This window comes from Triturus cristatus, chromosome 4_2 (genome assembly GCF_964204655.1).
Source record: "Triturus cristatus chromosome 4_2, aTriCri1.1, whole genome shotgun sequence".
NCBI lineage: Eukaryota > Metazoa > Chordata > Amphibia > Caudata > Salamandridae > Triturus > Triturus cristatus.
Window position 1 is genome coordinate 242131638 of NC_140586.1, and position 15412 is coordinate 242147049.

Here is a 15412-nt window from a genome sequence, read left to right on the forward strand (position 1 = left end):
GCAATAGTAATCCTGCTCAGTACGAGAGGAACCGCAGGTTCAGACATTTGGTGTATGTGCTTGGCTGAGGAGCCAATGGGGCGAAGCTACCATCTGTGGGATTATGACTGAACGCCTCTAAGTCAGAATCCCCCCTAAACCGTAACGATACGGCAGTGCCGTGGAGCCTCGGTTGGCCTGGGATAGCCGGCCTCTTTCGGGGGGCCGGTGCGCAGAGCTGCTCGCTTGGGGACCGGAGCGCGGACGGAAGGGGGCCGCCTCCATCGCCCTTAGTGCACTGCATATTCGTGGGGCACCCGGTACTAAATCATTCGTAGACGACCTGATTCTGGGTCAGGGTTTCGTAAGTAGAAGAGCAGCTACCTCGCTGCGATCTATGGAAAGTCATCCTCTGAGCCAAGCTTTTGTCTCTCCGTGCGTGGGCGCCCGCGGACGCCCTCCACCACCACACCCAGGGGTGGGTCCCTCTGCCGCCGGGCCAGCGGGAAGGACGCGGAGGGGGTAACGCGGGCCTGCGGGAGGCTGCCTCCACCACGTGCCCTCCAGCACGGGGGCCTCCCCCTCCCATCCCTGCCCCACCGGGGTGCGGGAATAGGGGCCACCATCCCTTGTGGGTCGGCAGGGTGACCAGATGGCCTAGGCCGGCCGGGCCTCCCCTTCCGGCTGCTCCCGGGCAAGTCGAGCAGAGAGGCGAGCAGCGGCAGCCCCGGGGGAAGGAGCCTCCCGAGCGGCTGCCTCGGAGCGCCTGGCCACCCTCGCTGAACTGCAAGGGCGACTAGGTACGGCACCCTCCCAGGCCATCCGGGCGCTGGGTCATCCCGGGTCATCTGGTGCCCTGGCTGCACGACCAGATAGCCCTGCGGGCCGGGCGACCAGATGGCCCTGCGGGCCGGGTGACCAGATGGCTCTGTGGGCCGGGTGACCAGATGACCCTGCGAGCTGGCGGCCTGGCTAACTCCAACTTTTGTCCGTCCCCAAACTTCTGTAAGCCCCCACTACGTGGGGGCTTAATAGTCGAGAAAAATGGGCTTCCAGGGCAGGCCGTCGGGGAGAGGACGTGGCCTGGGCTTAACCCTCCTTGGTTCCAGCCGAGGGTCCGGGTTCTGGGGACCGGGGGTCCACCGGGGCCCGGGGAGGCTCTCCCCGGCCTGGCTAGGGTTTGGAAGCTGGGCCCGGGGCTTGTGCTCCGTCCCACTGTCCCAGGGTGCGGGAGCCCCCCGTCCTGCAAGCCAGCCGAGGGTCCGGGCGCTGGGGACAGGGGTTCCACCGGGTCCTGGGGAGGCTCTGCCCAGCCTGGCTAGGGTTCGGAAGCTGGGCCTGGGCCCGGGGCTTGTGCTCTGTCCCAGAGGTCCTGCAAGCCAGCCGAAGGTCCGGGCGCTGGGGAAGGGTGTCCACCGGAGCCCGGGGAGGCTCTCCCCGGCCTCGCTAGGGTTCGGAATCTGGGCCCGTGCCCGGGGCTTGTGCTCCGTCCCAGTGTCCTATGGTGCGGGAGCCCCCCATCCTGCAAGCCAGCCGAAGGTCCGGGCGCTGGGGAAGGGTGTCCTCCGGGGCCCGGGGAGGCTCTCCCCGGCCTGGCTAGGGCTCGGAAGCAGGGACCGGGCCCGGGGCTTGTGCTCTGTCCGGAGGGCCCCGGGTTGCATGAGCCTCCCGTCCTGCAAGCCAGCCGAGGGTCCGGGTGCTGGGGAAGGGTGTCCACCGGGGCCCGGGGAGGCTCTCCCCGGCCTGGCAGGGGTTCGGAAGCTGGGACCTGGCCCGGGGCTCGTTAGTCAGTTATTTGGACTGAGAAGGGTAGCAGAGGGAAAGAGGTTTGTAAATAGATATATATATATATATATATATATATATATATTTATAGCGCTTGTTCTCCCTGACGGGTTGTTGATGCGCTTTTTCAGTGAGTAGCACGCCACTCCGGTGCACATTTAATAGAATTGATAGTAATAAGTTTACCTTCATTTACCATTTCTTGCCCCTTTTTTCTGTGCTCCTCTGGAAGGTGTTGGAGAAGCCCCTTCATTTCGTCGCAATGGGCCCTGTCATATCTCCTAACAAAGCCTGGCTATTGGCTATACACTAATGATTAGCTGCTTGTGTTGCAACTCTTTTACCAGAGGCATGTATGAGCGGACTTTTTCTGGAGGTGGTGCATCTCCAGTTGTTTTGGAGTGAGCTCTTTTGCTTGCGTTTGACACCACTAAAGACTCCAGAGTTAGTTGACCTTTAATTAAAGAAATCGGGTCTGATGGTGCTACCTTATACTTTGTCAATGCATGGAGTAATTATCCTTGCTTTGACTGGATCTTTTAAAATTTTGTTCGAATGACGAGTCATAACTTTGAGTAATGTTAAGTATGGTGCCCCTCTGTGCATTAGTCTCGAACAGAAAATCCTTAGCTATTGAGTCTATGCAAATCAGTCTTGACCCTGTGCCTCATGGGAACAGTCCTGGCCGAACTGCCAAGCCAGGTCCTCCCTGGACTGGAAACTAGCATCCTACGGCTGTTTTCGGGGATTTACCCCTCATCAGTCAGCATAGCTTGAATCCAGTGGCACAGTGAGCCCAGGACCCACGTCTAGGCATACCCGGCACACTTGGGGCGAGAAAGCAAAAGACACACAATTGATGGACGGAATGCAGAACAAATCAAAATATTCACCCACAGTCAAGAGATCTGGGTTAAATCCATCATTCTTTTGCTCACCATGTCACCCCAGTTTAGACCTGGCCATATGCAAATCGGTCTTGACCCTGTGCCTCATGGAAACAGTCCAGACCGAACCTATGACTGTGTCAGCTGAATGGAAGTTTCTCATTTCAATCACCCTAAAACACGACGAGTATTGTGTGTATATAAGCTTCGCCTCAAGAACTATTTCTCTTGTGGGGCCTTAGGTTGCAGAGCATAAGCATGCATTGTTGCTGCATGTAACGCACATAGGGATTGACATTTTACTATTATTTCCCCACCCCTTTCATCCACCCAAAGATAGCGAGTGTGGTGGAGCTGTCCATGGTGTTGAGCTAAGCGCAGGGCCCTGGGCAGCTGCCCACACGGCTCATGCCTAGTGCTGGCCTGGGACGTACCTCAATTCTGACACAATTTCTTAAGCTTACAAAACTGAGACCTGCGTCTAGTTCTGCAGCTGCACCTCTATCCTGACACACACCTGCCTTTCCTGACTGTTAATCACATTGTGCTCTGTCAATGCACCGCAACCTTGACCTGCCATAGCCACTACAGTCCTAACCAAGAGTGGCTCCTCCCCAGTGGCGGAGAAGTGTTGCCCCACTTGATTCAGAGCCAGAAGATGAAAAATAAAACACTATACTATAATCGTTTTATTAGGTCGCCTGAGCCAGCGCGCATGCGCTGCTCTGCGAGGCTTATAGTAAGGACTTCCATCTCACACATCTTTTCCTCATGTTTTTTTTTCCCGGCCACGCATTTGATTGGCCATTTGCGTAAGGCTTCCACAAAAGAAAGCTTGCAAATGGCCAAAGGCACGGGTATGTCCCGCCTTATCTTTAAATGTTCCCTCCCATAGCCTATGTGTCTCGGGAGTAAGCAGTGGCACCATCTGTTTCCAATTATCGCGCCCGCCCGCATCTCGCGGTCGCGTTAATTGGAAACAGATGGCGGTCGCGCTGGCCCTGGTGCACTTTTGCTCTAAACGCAGCGCTTTCACTTTCGCCGCCGACCTGGCACGCACGGCCACGCTTGTTCTGAGTGCTTGCGTGTGCAAAAAAGTGCAAATGTAAGCAGCCCTTCCCTGCCCTGACCCCACCATCCATGCCATCACGAAATTTTAAAAAAGCGCCAGCATTAATCACATTAGCGGTGGGACAGATTTTGGGAGGCCTGTGCGTTGTCATCAGCAGTGTTGGTTATTGTAAGGGAATCCAGCGCTGGCCTGCTGGGGAGAGATAAGCAGCACCTATCGGGCTTGGCAATCTTTATCAGAATGGGGATCTGGGCCCGCCGCTTATCAGCAGCTGACATCTAGCAGCGAGCACAGCAGAGGAAGAGCGGGCAGCCCGGCTCCTGCGACTACCGCCACTTTCCAACTCAAGTTTGCCTGTGTGCGTGTGTGTGGAGGAAAGGTCTCCGCACAACAGGAACCGCCGCAGCGTAGCACTGGGCTCAAGGCCAGGTGTGATGCAAGGCATCCTGAGTGAACCGCGTGTGGATGTGGTTGCATGTATGCGGACACATCCCTATGGTCGGGGCAGCTGGAATAATGCTGCAAGAGAGGACCAAGTTATGCAGCAGAGATGACTGACGCAGAAAGAAAATGCAAATTATTCGGCATGGTGTGGCTCATTTTGCGATAGTATCAGTTCATTATTTTGCCATTTTTGCACGTTAACAATGGACAAAGGCTTCAAGGGGCGTGGCCAAGCCGGCTACCATGGCGGCTGCATCTTGCTGGGGCTCCACGATCGGGCCGGACAAGTGGTCACTTCCAGACGTTGCATCCCCCCGGAAAACGCACCTCTGGGCGTCGGAGGGTCCCGGGCATCTGCTGCTCCGTTGAGGTGAAACGCTGAAGGGGAGAAGCGGAGTGGCGGCGCAGTATAGCTCCGGACCGGGACCTGGGATCGCAAGATGGCGGCGAGCGGACCCTGAAGTCCGCGATCGAGTGACCGGAGGACCACTGGACAGCGGGTACAGTCGGCAAACCTACCCTGTGACCCCCACTGAGCCTAGACCGGTACCTGCATGCCGCTGAGGGATGGTGGAGCCCCGGAGACAGGTTGTGAGCGTGAGCGTCCCCTTACCTGCCCTGGCGCGAAGAGAGAGAGCGGCCATGACACCTGCAGAGCACGTCCCACGCAGCAATCGGCCCCGCAGCTGAGAGGACGAGGCACACCGGACAAGAACCGACGCCTTCCCTGGGGGCGCCTGGAGGCTACGACACCCGCGGTGAGTGCGGAGCTGCGGGGGGGGCCCTGGTGGGTCTGGAGGCAGGATCGGGACGCCTGACCCTAAGATGGCGCCTGACGGGACATCACCACATTGAGGCCTGGAGCCCATCACTGAGAGCGGAGGGCGCCGGGATTGAGGGAGAGCGGCCTCCATTCCTCCCGGATCATACCCAGGATACCCCACCCTGCGGGACGGCATAAACCCGGACGGCACCCAGAACTCGAACATCACCGATGGGAGTGGCCACCCTGGGGATCTATCGAAAAGTACCGAGCGGTGGAGTGCCTTGCGGGGGCTCGCTTCGAGAAAAGACGCGAGACGGGATGACGCCTCCCAAATGCTCTGAATAACGATCCCCGAGATCGACGGACGGCGGCCTCCTCATAGAGCACAGACAGGGGCAGGATAGCGGAGGATCTCGTGGAGCTACGGAGGCCTGTGGCGGAGCACGAAGAGCCCTGGTGGGGGCACTAATCCTTGGTGAGAGCGAGATCAGAGCCGAAACGCGCCCCCCCTGCCTCCTCGGGAGGAGAGGGAGCCCGCGTCCCCCAGCAGACGGGCGCGGAGGATCACGCGGAGCTGAGGAGGCCGGTGGTGGAGTACGAGGAGCCCCGGTGGGGACACAAACCATTGGTGAGAGCGAAACCGGCGACGAGACGACCCCCCTGCCTCCTCGGGAGGAGAGGGAGCCCGTGTCTCCCAGCAGACGTACCTCGACCGCAACCATGGGGAAGCCCCGGGGGACCCAACAGACGGCGGTTCCCGAGACGGCCCCAGAGAAGATGCCCAGAGCCCGGACGTGGGTGGGCGCGGCGGAGCCGCTGCCTGACTCCTCGGTATCCGTCAAGTTGGACCAGGTTCTGGCCGCCATAGAGCACTCCAGGGTCTCCATGGAGGAACGGCTCGGGACACTAGCGACGGACATCAGCCTTATCCGGGATGACCATCGGAAGCTGGTGGATAGAGTGAAGGACGGAGAGAAGAAGATGGAAGACGTACAGCCAACGCTCGATAAACACCAGCAGACTCTCCAGGAGGTGCTGCATCGCCTAACCATCATGGAGGAGCGGGCGGACGATTTAGAAGGGCGCTCACGACGCTGCAACATTCGCGTAATAGGGCTACATGAAGGAATCGAAGGCACAGACCCCCTGCAATACTTAGAGACTTGGGTGAAATCCTTCACCCCGGATAAGGATCGCTCCGCATTCTTCTCTATGGAACGAGCCCACAGGGTCCCGGCCCGCCGACCGCCCCCAGGGGCGCCCCCGAGGCCGCTGCTAGCAAAATTCCTCCACTTCCGCGACAGAGATGCGGTGCTACGCGCGGCACGAGTGGCGGGCACCCTGCGGGTCGACAACCAACGTGTTATGGTGTTCCCCGACTATGCACGAGCAGTTCAACAACAACGTGCCTCCTTTCTGAATGTAAAGAGACGTCTGCGCGAGAACAATATCCACTACTCCTTGCTTTTCCCGGCCCGTCTCAGGGTGGTCTACGCCGACTCTACTGTGTTTTTCACGAACGCCACGGAAGCTCAAGATTGGGCAGACCAGCACTGCACACGACAATCTAGGGCGGAGATCGCAAGAGACCCGCATCCTAAGCCTCCACGATCCGGCAGGCGGTCGCAACGGCGCCCACGCGAGGGCGTGAGTGGCAGAGCACGTGCACGCACCCAGGACTCTCCTGACCTCGAGCAAATCGTGAAAGAACGGAGGGAGGCCTTGCAAGCGGTGATCGACCTGCAGGCATCTCCTCTACCGGATGACATTGATAGGCCACCGCATATCTTTACCTCGGAGGAGGAGAATGACAGTGATGGAACAGGGACGGGGGAGAACTCCGTGACACCCCCCATGGTCACTCCGCAGACGGCGGACCTCATTCTAGATGGACAATCTGGCTCCCATGCGAAATGAAAGGGGACTCTTGTACCTACCATTAAGCCAAATGTACTTTCTTCCCCGCCTATTGAACTCCGGCCCTAATCTCGTAGCCTGCTATAGCAGGTGCAACGTCCATTTTTCCTACTACTGGCCCGATTCGTTTCTGGCCCAGTACGCATGCACCGCCGCCCCCTTCATATATTGTTGTATTCCCCCTTAAGTGGGTAAACAGGTTTGGACGCACCGTCCTTGATGATGGGTCCTAGGCATTGGGGATGTTCCCCGACCCCTTTGGTTCAGTTGTATACCCCAGTTGCACACTTTTCCCACCCCTCATATGGAATGAAACAGATCCAGCCATCTCCCACATATGCTTACGCGGCGTCGGGGGACACAGACAGCCTTAGCCACCTGGAGCGACCGAGTTATGCACACCTCAATAGGCGTAGTCCCTGCGCTTGGCGAACAGACACAGACCATGACGCATCACACGCCACACACTGATGTCACCATCCTCACCCTGAATGTTAGGGGGCTTCACACTCCACGCAAACGATATGCGGTGTATTCCTACGCAAAGCGTCACAACACCCGATAGTCTTTTTGCAAGAGACGCACCTCATTGCAAAAGAGGTCGGGAAACTGCAGTTGAAATGGAGGGGTCTCCTGTGTGCCACAACCTACTCTGCGTTTGCGCACGGGGCGCTGGTCTGGGTGCGACCGGGAACTCCCTTCCGGGAGCTTCGGAGAGTAGTCGACAAAGAAGGTAGATATGCACTACTGGAGGGTCTTCTAGACGGACAGGTAGTACTTCTCGGTAGCATTTACGCCCCTAATGTTGACCAAGACAAGTTTTGGGATCATCTCACAGGGGTCCTTGCCCCATTTGCTTCTATACCCTGGGTTCTGGGAGGAGACTATAATTGCTCACTTGACCTGAACCTTGACCGATCGCACCCACCTCCACTGCATTCCCCGGCACATAAGCAAACCACTAGATTCCGGGCATGGATTTCACACTGGTCGCTAACTGATGCCTGGCGGATGCGCCACCCCCTGGTCCGCTTGTATTCCTTTCATTCCATCCCACACAACTTGCGCGTCCGCCTTGACCGCTTCTTATGTACGGCGACTATCCTACCCAGGATCGCCCACACAGACTACCTGGGCAGGATCATATCCGATCACGATGCTCACATTCTCCAGTTACACTGGCGGCCCCCACACCCACCGGTCCCCACGTGGCGCTTGCCGCGGGACTGTCTATCGGACCAGATCTTTCGTCACGATCAGGAGGGTAGCATCCAAGACTATTTCACACGCAATTCGGGGACAGCGTCCTCTAGGTTGGTGGAATGGGATGCGTTTAAGGTGGTGGCCCGGGGAGAGTGCCTGAGGCAAATAACGGGTGTTAGGCGCGTGTTGGAACAGGCCCTCACCACCGCGGAACACCGCCTGGCGACCCTCACCAAACGGGATGCTGCGTCCGAAGAGGAGACGCGGCGTATAGCAGAAGCCAAAACGGCCTATCACTCGGCCTCCGCGGATCTGCGAAGGTGCAACTTCCGATCATATGCTACACGGATGCATAAAGAGAGGGACAAGACGGGCACTCTACTGGCGTGGTTAGCCAGGCAAGACACGGAAGTCAAACCCATCACCGAGATACTGGACCCTGGGGGGGTGTTAGTGCACTCCCAAGCGGAGATTCTGGGGGCCTTCCGCGACTACTATGCCGAGACGTATAGCGACCCCACCTCTACCCCGCAGGATGTAGTGGATCGCTTTCTCGATCCTTTACCTCTCCCAACAATCACGAGGACAGAGCAAGAGGCCCTAGATACCATACTAGTTTCGGCGGATGTGACGCGGGCCCTGCGTGCCCTGGCCCGAAATAAAGCTCCGGGGCTGGATGGGTTCCCCCTAGAATATTACACAACGTTTTCAGTGCACCTAGTCCCTCGGTTAGTGGAGGTGTTTGCGGCGGCGTTGAAGAAAGGAGAACTGCCGAAATCCATGCGAGAATCCGTAATCGTGACGTTCCTGAAACCGCATAGGGACCCACAGCGAATGGCCTCCTACCGTCCAATATCGCTATTGTCAGCCGATTGCAAACTCTTCGGGAAGACCTTGGCGGATAGATATGTCCAAATCATACGCTCTCTGGTTCACCCGGATCAGTGCGGATTTATACCCGGCAGATGTACGTCCCAGAACATACGTCGAGTCTTCCACATTCAGGATCAGGTACAGGGGATATACCCTCGAGCGGCCTGTCTCATCTTAGATCTCGAGAAGGCCTTCGATTCCCTCACATGGCAGTTTCTGTTCTCGGTGCTGCAGCGAGTAGGCATAGGGCCCACCCTCCTAGCCTATACGCGCTTACTGTACACCGGACTGACCTCGCGGGTGCGCCTAGGCTGATAAATATCGACGGAGTTTGCGGTTCAGAGAGGCACGCGACAGGGCTGCCCGCTGTCCCCTCTGCTTTTTGCCCTGGCGGTGGAGCCTCTAGCCATACGACTCCGGCGGGAAGGAGAGAGCTGGGGCATCCCGATAGCAGGCACGGTGCATAGTGTTTCCTTATACGCGGATGACCTGCTGATCTATGTGCGGGGCATTGCGGACGATCTGACACCCCTCTGGGAAACTTTGCAGGAATTTACCGTGGCCTCAGGACTACGAGTAAATTGGGATAAATCCACAATTTATCCGCTGCATCCGGGACTACCTCCGCAGGAGGTTCACATAGGAACCCAGCGAGTGCCTTGGAGCGCGGAGGCCCCCCGGTACCTTGGTATTCGTCTCTACCACTCCTCCACAGATATGTTCGAGGGTAACCATTGCAAGGCACTGGCGAGCATTAGGGCTACGATCGGATTTTGGAAGAGCCTCCCATTGGCTCCAATTGGGAGAGTAGCGTTGGCCAAAATGATCATAGTTCCGAGATTGCTGTATTTTTTTACCAACCTGCCCGTAATCCCGCCCAGGACCTTTTTCCGGGACCTAGACTCCCTTCTTAGAGCGCTCATCTGGGGGTCCAACAGGCACAGAATAGTCCTGACAAAACTACAGCTGCCCACCACGCAGGGTGGCTTGGGAGCCCCATCATTCGAAGCCTACTTCTTAGCAGCACAACTGCAATGGCTGTCTCATTGGACAGCAGACAGGTACACTGTGGAAACTCATACCATCGCAGGACAGGTATCGGTTCCGGAGATCCGTCGCTTGCTCCTCCCTGGCACACACCCAAAGCCCACATACCCCTTACAGGTGTTGGTCGCACGTAAGTGCATGCTGCGGATACACCGCATGTCCCCGGGGACCCCGTTGTACTCCCCTTTAATCACTCTGGTAGGATGGCCCAACCGGGAACACTACTACACGAATAGCGCGCTTCGCACATGGACGGGGTGTGGCTTAACGGAGGCGGCGTCCCTTTTCGAGGACGGGCAACTAAGACCGTTCCTTAGTTTGGTGGAGGAATACGGGCTTCCCCCAGGGCAGTTCCTGCTTCACCGCCAACTCCTAGATAGCTACCGACCGCATCAGAACCTAAGTAACGGGTAACCACACCCACACCCAGTGCTACACACGATCCTACATATGGGAGCAGGACGCCATCTAACTACATGGCTTTACAAAGCCATACGGGAATTGACTAATAAACCATTGGCGACCCTCCGGGCCACCTGGGAGGCGGAAATCGGGCGGGTGCTCCATGAAGGGGAGTGGGAGAAGGCTTTGAGATACCCTAAGAAAGTCTCCAGAAACGCACGATTTAAAAACATCCAATATTATATCCTACACAGGGCCTATCTCACACCTGCACGCCTCCAACGATTCTACCCTGACACTCAGTTCCTATGCCCCAGATGTCACGAACAAAATGCAGACTTTCGGCATATGTTTTGGAGCTGCTCCGTCATTCAAATCTTCTGGCACCACATTCACACCGCGTTGGGTACCCTCACTGGGCTAACTTGCATGAACACTTGGGAGGCCAGTGCCATAGGCATCTTTCGCGTAAGTAAGCAGCACAAGGTGCAGACTCGCTTCCTCTCCTTAGCGGTGCTCTTGGCCAAACGCAGCATAGCCATGCATTGGCGTTCCCCCACCGGCCCTCCGGTGGCAGCGTGGGTGGGAGCTACGCACAAATGGGCGGCGGCGGAGGAGGAGACATTACGGGAGGAGGAGGTGAAAGGGACCCACAAGCACCCTATATCAATGGAATGGGCCATGTTATTATACCAGTTTAGGCAGCTCTCCCCGGGGGCGGACCCACCAGCTGACGCATCTACACAACTAATCCGGAGTACACAGTCACAGGCTCAGCCCACCTGAATCCGTAGGCTCCCAGCCGCGCGAGGTCTTGACAAACCCTAGCTCCAGGCACACTATTACGATTTTCGGTCGTAACGACTAGGATAGGCAAACATGAGTATCAGAGGTGCCTCACCATCACGACGCTGCATTCCCCCCCTAGTGTAATTGGATATATTCTTCCATATTCATTCCCTAGTTTATACCTCTGTTAAACCCCAGTTCCTTTGCCATATATGGAACCCGAGATCGTAGGATGTGAACGTCACGATAACTGTATACACTGTTTAAGCTTCTTGGTAACGAATCATCAATCAATACAATTGTTAAGTATCCTTACAGGATGTATGATCGAACACGACCACTTGAAGAATATGAATGATGTACAATGTATGAAATGTGAAAATGGCAATAAAAATAAGTTTAAAAAAAAAATAACAATGGACAAAGGCTTCACCGTATTACTACTAGCTTAACACCCAAACACAGCAATATGCAACTGAAAGGCATATGAAACTGAAGGGTGAACAGTCAACGTTTGCGAACTGCCATCCCCTGCACAGCAACAAGCGTCGCCGCATTTTTAGTAACTTTTGATCCGTTTGAGCTTGAAACTATTTTTTTGTTAAAATTTTCAAATTATGCAGCAGGTGATGGATTATGTGGCAAATGCGGCAAATTCATAATCATGCAAAAATTGCGGTAGCCACAGAATCGATTTTGGTGGCCCCGCCCATCATCCACATTATAACATGGGGTGGTAATAACAGTCCAGTGGTACCCAACTGGAGACGGTACCGAAACCCCAGTAAACACCCACCATACGTTTTTGGGCTAGAATGGAAACATAACAGGCAAGTCCAAGACTTAATGGGCCCTTAGTGCAAGCAATTCAGCCACCCGTGGTCCTTTTTCTGCAGACATCTTACAGATATGTTCCAAATGTATGCTAAAAAGTGAACGATGTTACAAGGTGCAAATTTGCACTCTGTAAAACATGTAATTGCGCTGGCTGGTAATTCGCCATCATTCATCACTGTATGGTTTATATTCGACATTTAAATTAATGACCATTCTGCCAAACTTGCCTATTCACAAAGTATTCCTACCAATGCAAAGCGCTCCGACGCCTTCTGGCACTGGTTGGCGCTTTAAAATGTCCATGAATAAAAATATGTTTCCTCTGATTTGCTTGGATATGAATAGAGATGCTCTATAGATGTAGTAAGGGGCTGGGGACATTGGGTGTAAAGTATGGTTCCCGCATCAGAGCTGCCCCCAGGACCCCCCCCCCCCCTATCTGGCGGAGCCCACTGTAATGGCTGAACAAGTTCCACATAACTCTCATGATTGAAGTTAATAAAACTGCTCAGGCCCTATCTCTGCAGAATCTGCTCCCAGTCCTTATCAGCCCGTCACTAGTCGCTAAAAGCAGAACAAAGAGACAAGCAGGCAGCAGCAGCGGCCGAGGCTGTTCTCTCTGCGTTGATAATACTATGGGGGGGCGGGGGGGGGGGGGGGGGGGTGAGTGGGGGCGAAGTCGGGCATAAGCTTCATCATCACTTGACTAAAAACTCATTAGATTATAAATTTCCATAATCTACCACTAGGCAAAAGAGAGCCGAGAGTACACAGAAGAGGGTCTTACTTCAGCTTGCAGCCAAGCTCCACAAAGAGTGCTCCCTCTGTAATAAGTATATGGGAGACTGCTGCAAGGCTGCCCGCCCCTTGGGAGTATCAGAGTGCTCGCAGGAGTGCTCCCCTTAAGTAAGTATTGGAGAGTCTGCTCGCAAGGGTGCTCTGCTTTGGAGTAAATATCTGAGCGACTGCTGGCAAACGTGCCCCCTTGGAGTATCGGAGAGTGACTGCATGAGTGCTCCCCTTGAATAAGTATTGGAGTGTCTGCTCGCATGGGCGCTCTGCTTTTTAGCTTTGGAGTAAATATCTGAGTGACTGCTGGCAAGCATGCCCCCTTGGAGTATCGTAGAGTGATCGTATGAGTGCTCCCCTTGAATAAGTATTGGAGTGTCTGCTCGCAAGGGCGCTCTGCTTTGGAGCTTTGGAGTAAATATCTGAGCGACTGCTGGCAAGCGTGCCCCCTTGGAGTATCATCGCATGAGTGCTCCCCTTGAATAAGTATTGGAGTGTCTGCTCGCAAGGGCGCTCTGCTTTGGAGTAAATATCTGAGCGACTGCGGGCAAGCATGCCCCCTTGGAGTATCAGAGAGTGCTCGCATGAGTGCTCCCCTTGAATAAGTATTGGAGTGTCTGCTCGCAAGGGCGCTCTGCTTTGGAGCTTTGGAGTAAATATCTGAGCGACTGCTGGCAAGCGTGCCCCCTTGGAGTATCAGGGAGTGATCGCATGAGTGCTCCCCTTGAATACGTATTGGAGTGTCTGCTTGCAAGGGCGCTCTGCTTTGGAGTAAATATCTGAGCGACTTCTGGCACGCGTGCCCCCTTTGAGTATCGGACAGTGATCGCATGAGTGCTTCCCTTGAATAAGTATTGGAGTGTCTGCTTGCAAGGGCGCTCTGCTTTGGAGTAAATATCTGAGCGACTTCTGGCAAGCGTGCCCCCTTGGAGTATCAGAGTGCTCGCATGAGTGCTCCCCTTGAATAAGTATTGGAGTGTCTGCTCGCAAGGGTTTTCTCCTTTGGAGTAAGTATCTGAAAGTCTGCTGGCAAGGGTGTTCCCCCTTGGAATATCAGAGTACTTGCTTGAGTGCTCCACCTGAGTGAGTATTGGAGTGTCTGCTCGCAAGGGTGCTCTGCTTTGGAGTATTTATCTGAGAGTGCACTCCACTTTGCAGTAAGTATATAAGAAAACGCTTGTGAAAGTGCTTGCCTTTGGAGTAAGTATCAGAGTGCTCGCATAGGTGCCCCCACCTTAGAGTATATATCTGAAAAAGTGCTCATGAGTGTGTGCTCCCTATGAACTATTCGAGTGCAAGCCCCCGAGCGTGCCCCACTTTGGAATAAGTATCAGAGATAGCTCGCACGTGTGTTGTCCTCAGGACTATGCATCTGTAAGAGTGCTTGTGAATGTGCTCCCATCTCTAGTAAGTACATGTGTGTCATCGTAGGCCTAAGTATCTAAAAGAGTGCTTACGAGTGCACGCCCCCCTGGAGTATGCCCCTGCGCGAGTTCGCACTAGTGTGTTCCCTTTAGGACAAAGTACCTGACAGAGTGCTTGCCAGAGTGCTCCCCATAGGAGAAAGTGTTTGAGAGTGCGCTCGTGAGTAGGCGTCTGGGAGAGCACTTGCAATTGTTCTCCACTTTGGAGTAAGAATCTGGAAAACTGCTCGTGAGTGTGATCCATGTGGATTATCTGAGTGGGTGCCTTCAAGTATGCTCCCCTCTGGAGTAAGTATCTGAGAGCATTGGCGAGTGTTCTCCCCTCTGGGGTGTGCATAAGAAAGTGCTCACGAGGGTGCTCCCCTTAGTACCTGAAAAGAATGCTCACGTGTGTGCTCCCATCAGCAGTGAATACCTCAGGAGGAGTGCTCATGTGTATTCTCCACTCTGCAGTAAGTACCTCACGAGTGAGTTCCTCTCTGGAGTAAGTACCTCAGGGAGAGTGCTTAGATGTGTGCTCCCCTCTGCAGTACCTTAGGGAGAGTGCTCACACTTGTATTCTCCACTCTGCAGTAAGTACCTCACGTGTGTGCTCCCCTCTGCAGTACCTCAGGGAGAGTGCTTAGGTGTGTGCTCCCCTCTGCAGTACCTCAGGGAGAGTGCTCACGTGTATTCTCTACTCTGCAGTAAGTACCTCACGTTGTGCTCCCCTCTGCAGTAAGTACCTCAGGGAGAGTGCTTAGATGTGTGCTCCCCTCTGCAGTAGCTCAGGGAGAGTGCTTAGGTGTGTGCTCCCTCTGCAGTACCTCAGGGAGAGTGCTTAGTTGTGTGCTCCCCTCTGCAGTAGCTCAGGGAGAGTGCTTAGGTGTGTGCTCCCCTCTGCAGTACCTCAGGGAGAGTGCTTAGGTGTGTGCTCCCCTCTGCAGTACCTCAGGGAGAGTGCTCACACGTGTATTCTCCACTCTGCAGTAAGTACCTCACGTGTGTGCTCCCCTCTGCAGTACCTCAGGGAGAGTGCTTAGGTGTGTGCTCCCCTCTGCAGTACCTCAGGGAGAGTGCTTAGGTGTGTGCTCCCCTCTGCAGTATCTCAGAGAGAGTGTTTAGGTGTGTGCTCCCCTCTGCAGTACCTCAGGGAGAGTGTTTAGGTGTGTGCTCCCCTCTGCAGTACCTCAGGGAGAGTGCTTAGGTGTGTGCTCCC

At 55.1% G+C, this 15412-nt stretch overlaps 1 non-coding gene across 1 annotated transcript in view; it reads left to right on the top strand.

The window, feature by feature from the left end:
• Positions 1-408, top strand: part of LOC146833540 (28S ribosomal RNA) — a 3734-nt gene extending 3326 nt beyond the window's left edge. Inside the window, exon 1 of the ribosomal RNA XR_014961034.1 lies at positions 1-408. This exon is cut by the window's left edge and continues 3326 nt beyond it. This is a non-coding gene — a ribosomal RNA (28S ribosomal RNA).
• The last annotated feature ends 15004 nt before the right edge of the window (positions 409-15412 follow it).